At 34.9% G+C, this 7,320-nt stretch overlaps 1 pseudogene; it reads right to left on the reverse strand.

The window, feature by feature from the left end:
- Nucleotides 1-3,012: 3,012 nt before the first annotated feature.
- LOC102985370 (60S ribosomal protein L35a-like) lies at nt 3,013-3,326 on the reverse strand (annotated as a pseudogene).
- Nucleotides 3,327-7,320: the final 3,994 nt, after the last annotated feature.

The raw sequence follows: 7,320 nt of genomic DNA on the forward strand, positions 1-7,320 counted from the left end.
AAGGATAATCTACAAATGAAAAAATTACTCCTGTAAAAACCAAGAGTTGGTTAGTGATGCCATGAAATAGTGAAATTATCTCCAAAAATTCTGTTGCCGTTGTTTTTAAGGTACTGGAGAATACAACGAATTCCTTAAGGTCTTTGGCACAGAAAACCCTCATGTTTCAGGAAACTTTGATTTTGGCTTCTCTTACAGAGGAAAATTGTCCATAAAAGAATGAATGAGTCTAGCTTGGCTATGGGATCTTGCAGTGATGCACTTTATTTTCTGAAGGACCTAAATACTCTAAAGATTAAGATGTGAAGGAAACTGTGTACTAGGCTGGAGAAAAAAACATTGCAAAGACTTAGCTAAATGTCAACTGGAATATGGGAAACCTCGACAGGAAGGGTACAAATTCGACTGGAAAAGGGGTTTCACTTTCAAGACCATATTGTATACTTAGCTAATGCTGGGCACTGTCACATGTTGTCTAATTTAATCCTCCAAACAATGCAATGAGGTCACTGTTGTTGCTATCTTTACGCAGATGACAAATTGAGGTTGAGAAAGCCACCAACTTGCTCAGGATCACAATTAGGGAGTGTTAGAAAGAGCCTTTCTGACACCCGAGCCCTTATCCTTTCTACTTCAGAGGAATCTCTCAGATTTAAGAACAAACCAAGAGTAGCTGAGAAGGAGGTGGATGAGAGGGAAAAATGAGTTTCCCTGTGTATTTTAGTTATTTGATCTAACAAAATGAGTTAGAAAATCCTTTGCACAATAAATTAGGGTTCATTAAAAATAAATTTAAAGAAAGTAATAACTGGATTTAAAAATAGGCTAAGGGGGACTTCCCTGGTGGCGCAGTGGTTAAGAATCCCCTGCCAATGCAGGAGACATGGGTTCAATCCCTGGTCTGGGAAGATACCACATGCCGCGGAGCAACTAAGCCCGTGCGCCACAACTACTGAGCTTGTGCTCTAGAGCCCATGAGCCACAACTACTGAGCCCACACGCCACAACTACTGAAGACCGTGCACCTAGAGCCTATGCTTCACAACGAGAGAAGCCACCGCAATGAGAAGCCTGCACGCTGCAATGAAGAGTAACCCCCGCTCTCTGCAACTAGCGAAAGCCCATGTGCAGCAACGAAGACCCAACGCAGCCAAAAACAAACAAACAAACAAAACCCAAAAAAAACCCCAAAATAAAAATAGGCTAAGGACTTGTATAGATGTTTCTCCAAAAAAGACATAAAATGGCCAACAGATATATGAAAAAATGCTCAACATCACTAATTACCAGGGAGATGCAAATCAAAACCATGATGCAGTTATCATACCTGTTAGGATGGCTATCATCAAAAAAAAAAAAAGGAAGATAGCAAGTGAGAATATGGGAAAATTTGAACTGTTACATGTTTTTGATGGGAGGTAAAAAGATGCAGCTGCTATGGAAAAGACTATGGAGGTTTTTCCAAAAATTAAAAATAGAATTATCCTATGATCCAGTAATTGCATTTCTGGGTATTTATCTAACAGAACTGAAATCAAGATCTCAAAATTTCAGCACTCCTATGTCATTGCAGCATTATTCACTATTCAAAATTATATTGTGGAAATTGTTTAGATGTCCATTGACAAATGTATGGATAAGGAAAAACATGGTATATACCTATAACGGAATACTATTTAGCCTTAAAAAAGAAGAAAATTCGGCAATATGTGACAACACGGATGAAACTGGAGGACATTATGCTAAGTTAAATACGCCAGTCACAGAAAGACAAATACTGCATGATTCCACCTATATGAGGTATCTAAAGTAGTCACATTTATAAACTCAGAGTGTGGAGTAGTGATTGCCAGGGGCTGGGGGTTGGGGGGGAAATGAGGAGTATCTAATCAACAAATGTAAAGTTCCAGTTATGCAGGATAAATGAAGAGAGCTTACTTATTGTACAACATAGTCAACAATAATGTGCTGTACACTTAAAAACTTAACAGAGGAAATATCATATTGTGTTCTTACCCCAAGAAAATAAATATATGCTTGCATCCAGAAAAAAAAAACTTTCTGAAAAGTGGAAATTATATTAAGTTTTTTGTCACACCTAAAGAATATTTTGGTATTTGTGTGTATTATTATTATTATTATTCTCACACTGCCTCATAGAGTACCTGCACAAAGTAAGTATTATTGATTGCTGAGAAGACGGAAACCAGATAGTGTCAGTAAGAAAAGATCTTTCTTATGATCTCCTGAGGAATTAGCCAGACTACTCATTTGTGTCCTGGTGCCCTATCATGGTTAGAACTTCCACAGAATTCTTCTGACTTGCATTCTGGATAGGGCACTATAGTACTACGTCTTCTGTACTTCAGAAGCTCAAAGTATTCTCTGAATAAAGGAGCTCAATGTGTAACTATATTAAGTAGGATACTGTTCTATTTAGAGTGACTTTACATCACGACAGTGTATATTAATGAACTTGCACACATAGACCTGAATATAGAAATGAATTTCATGTTCTCACCAGTCTCAATCCCACGTCCAAATTTTGATTATGTAGATAACATACTTAACTTAACTATTCATTTAAAGTAATGGACAAGGCCATTTAATTTGGCATCATATAAGCCAAAGCTTAATGATTCAATCATTTTTGTTTGAACTGGATATACTGTTGTCAACAAGGAGTTCCAGAATCAATAAAGATACTTTGAACATATACAGATATAGGTGTGTTTATAACACACATACAAATATTCCTTTCACAATGGCCTCCCAAATTGTTTAACTCTCTCTCCTCAACAAAGAAACCAAAGCACAAAAACCTAATAGTTTTTCTCTAAGTGAACGGAAATTGAATGGATATTCTGGCTTGGGATCTTGATCTGGGCAATGGTCTCAATATTGTCAATTAGAAGGAAGTGTCCCATCATAGTTTACCGGTCAAACATCTTTTTATTTATTTATTTTCAAGAGAACAAATCCACATTTTTATTTATTTACTTTTCACTAAGTTTAAATCCTTGAAGGGCACAGCATCACTTGGTTTCTGTGTCCAATGGCCTTAGCAGGAAGATTACTTTGGAAATTGGCAAGAACCACACCACTGTTTCCATGAGCATGAGTCATCTTTCCCCAGATTACTCTGGTTTTGTTAGGTTTTCCACCAGGAGTTACTATGTTGTTCTTTGCTTTGTACACATAGCACATCTCTTGTCTAGACAGAATTCAGCTTCATCTCGAGCATATACACCTGCAATTTTCAGAAGACTTGTGCACTCCCTCTGGCTCCATAGACAGAGCTTATAGCCAGAAAAAATGGCCTTGGACCACAGACATATTTGTCATTTTAGAAGTCCTGCTCCCAGCAGGCCTCCGCAGGCTCTAAGATGGCGAAAAGAGCTACCACTGAAACATCTTAAAGTGATGCCTAATCATCAAAAAGTAAGTTCAATACACCAGCCTCAAATCAACGTTTTGTTTTGTCTCAATCCTTCACTGGACAAACCAGAAGTATCCAATATTTAAGTGCTTTGAACATAAAAGAGAAATTTCAAACTGAAAAAAAAAAAGACTGAAGGAGACAAGGATAATTCAAGGGACAGAAAATTAAACAAAAATTAGTACCTCAGACTCACTTAATGACATTGCATACACAGAACAAGAACAGCATGTTTGTTCAGTGGAAAAGGAAAAAAATTCTGAGATTAAAATGATGATTGAAGAAGTTAATATAAATCCAAAGCAAGACTGAAGATAAAAAAGAAATGCAGTGTACAAGTAGTCAAAACACTTATGCCTGAACACTTCTTGATTGATTAAATTCAAAAGATATATGACCTAGATGGGTGGGATGGGGGTGGTGGGAGGGAGGTCCAAGAGGGAGGGGATATATGTATATGTATAGCTGATTCACTTCATTGTACAGCAGAAACTAATACAACATTGTAAAGCAATTTTATTCCAATTTAAAACAAAAAAAGATATGAGAAATAAAATACACACGTGAATGCAAGAGTCCACCTTCCAATTCTAGAAATTCTAAAGAAAAAGGATAAAGAAAATGTAGATAAGGAAACTATAAAAGAGATAATATAAGAGCATTTGCTAGAATTGAAAGACCCAAGCCTTCATATTTAAAGGTCTACCCAGAACAGTAAGTAAATAAACATACAAACAAGTAACCAAGAGAAGATACATGATTGTGGAATTTCAGAACATCAATAATGAAAAGATTTTAAATCCTTCCAGGGAAGAAATAAAGGAGTTTATTTACAATAGAACAAAAACCAGACTAAGGTAAGACTCCTCACCAACAACAATGAATGCTAAAAATCAGTGTCCTGAGGAAAGACTGTTTTACATTGTTATGGTTTAAAATTATAAATTAATGTAAAAATAGAAAAAAACCTTTTTTCAACATGCTAAGATAAGCCTATTCTGCACAAACCGTTCCTTAGTAAATTATTCTGGTTGTGAGGAAGTTAACTAAGAAACGTTTGTAATCTAAGAAACAGTGCATCTAATCCAGATAAGCAATGAAGTTTACCCCTCCACACATATATCTATGCAGCAGTCCTGCAGAAACAAAGCCCTCCAGGGTGGAGAAGGTAAACAGATGATTGTCCGAAACACAGGCAAAGAATAAATAAAATAGATAAAGTAATTGAGAATTTAGAAAAACTGGAATATATTCTGAAAATAACTGATGGAGTATGGAAAAGGAAAATCCACTTGAAGTAATACTAGAAGGATTCTTTGTGAGGAACAGGGCATTGAACCCAGAATAAAACAAAATTTTAAAATTTCTAAATTTTAGACTCTAAAATTAATGAATGTGTACTAATGTTTACTGGTTTCGACTTTTATAATCAAATCACAGAATAGTGGTTTCTACTTTTTTTCCCATAGGTTTAAAAATAAAATTATGGTAAAGAACACGAAACCTCGTAACAAAATTTTAAATACACAGTATTGTTATGCATAAGTACATGGTTATACAGCAGATCTCTAGAACTTATTTATCTTACATACTGAAATAACCCTCGCAACAAAATTTTAAATACACAGTGTTGTTATGCATAAGTACATGGTTATACAGCAGATCTCTAGAACTTATTTATCTTACATACTGAAATGTTATACCAGTTAAATGGCAACTCCCCATTTCCCTTCCATGCTGCTCTTGGCAACCATCATCCTATTCTTTGTTTCTATGGGCTTGACTGTTTGAGATAATTTATATGAGGAGAATCATGCAGTATTTGTCCTTCTGTGACTGGCTTATTTCACTTAGCATAATGTCCTCCAGTTGCATATATGTTGTCATCTATGGCAGGATTTATTTCTCTTTTAAGGCTGACTGATGTATGTATAAATCACATTTTCTTTATTCATTAATCTGTGGATGGATATTTGGATTGTTTCAATATTTTCAAAATTATGAATAATGCTGCAATGAATATGGGAGTGCATATATCTCTTGAAGATCCTGATTTTAATTATTTTGGATGTATACTTCTGTGGGATTGCTAGATCTCATGTTAATTCAGTTTTTAAATTTTTGAGGAACTGTCATACTGTTTTTCATAGTAGCTGCACCATTTTACATTCCCACCAGCAGTGTACAAGGAACTAGTTTCTCCACATCCTTGACAACACTAATAAGTGTTGTCAAGATAACATCTTTTGGGTGGTTTTTTTTTTTTTTGATAATAGCCTTCCTAACAGGTGTGATGTATTATTGTGACTTTGATTTAATTTTCCCCTGTTGATTCTTCCTTGGAGAAATGTCTGTTCAAGACCTTTGCCAATTTTTAAAAATTTGGTTATTTTTTTGTTATTGAGTTATAGGAGTTCCTTATATATTTTGGATATGAATCCATTATCAGATAGATGATGTGCAAATACTTTCTCTTTTTCCATAGATTACCTTTTCACTCTTTGATGGTTTCCTTTGCTGTGAAGAAACTTTTTAGTCTGATGCAGTCCCACTTGTCTTTTGTATTTTTGCTTTTCTGCCTATGCTTTTGATGTCATAGCTAAGAAATTATTTCCAAGACCAATGTCATGAAGTTTTTCCCTATGTTTTCTTCTAAAAGTTTTACAATTCCAGGCCTTATGTTTAAATCTTTAATCCATTCTGAGTTTATTTTAGTGCATGCTGTAAGATAAGAGTCCAATTTCATTTTCTGCAAACGGATATCATTTTTTTTCCCAGCATCATTTGTTAAAGAGACTGTCCTTTCTCCATTGTGTATTTTTGGCAACCTTGTCCAAAATCAGTTGACCGTTTATCTTTGGCCTCTCTATTCTGTTCCATTGGGCTATATGTCTCTTTTTATGCCAGTACCATACTATTTTGATTATAGTTGTGATATACTATATTTTGAAATCAAGAAGCATGATATTTCCAGTTTTGTTCTTCTTGCTCAAGATTGCTTTCACTATTCAGGGTCTTTCATGGTTTTTTATGAATTTTAGAATAGTTCTTTTTATTTCCGTAAAGAGCGTCACTGGTGCTTTGAGAGGGATTGCATTGAATCTGTTAATCACCTTGGACAGCATAACACCTTAACAATATTAAATTTTCTAATTCATGAACACAGAATGTTTTTCCATTTATTTGTGTCTTCTTCAATTTTTTCCATCATCGTTTTATTCATTTTTCTTGCTTAACTGATCTTAGACTTCTAGTACTATGTTGAATGGAAGTGGAAAAAGTGGGAATTCTTGCCTTATTCCTGGTCTAAGAAAAAAATTTTCACTTTTTCACTATTGATTATGCTAATAGCTGTGAGCTTTTCACATATAGTCTTTGTTGTGTCAAGACAAATTTCTTCCATTTGTAGAAAGTTTTTATCATGAAATTGTCTTGAGTTTTGTCAAAAAATTTTTCTGCATCTATGGAGATGCTAATGCCCTTTATTCGGTTAGTGTTGCTATATCACATTACTGACTTGCATAGGTTGAACCACTATTTCCTCTGAGGGATAAACTTCACTTGGTCTTGGTGTACAGTCCTTTTAATGTGCTGTTAAATTTTGTTTGCTAGTCTTTTATTGAGGATTTTTACATCTATGTTCATCAGGGATGTTGGCCTATGGTTTTGTTTTCTTGCAGTGTCTTTGTCTGGCCTTGATATCAGAGTGATAGTGGCTTCATAAATTGAGTTTGGGAGGGTTCCTTCTTTTTCAATTTTTTGGAGGCATTTGAGAAGAATTGGCATCAATTATTGTATAAGTATATGGTAGATTTTACCCTCTGAAGCCATCTGGTCCTGTATTTTTCTTTGTTGGGAGCTTTTGATTACTGATTAACCCC

The sequence above is a fragment of the Physeter macrocephalus genome, chromosome 7, assembly GCF_002837175.3.
Source record: "Physeter macrocephalus isolate SW-GA chromosome 7, ASM283717v5, whole genome shotgun sequence".
Taxonomy (NCBI): domain Eukaryota; kingdom Metazoa; phylum Chordata; class Mammalia; order Artiodactyla; family Physeteridae; genus Physeter; species Physeter macrocephalus.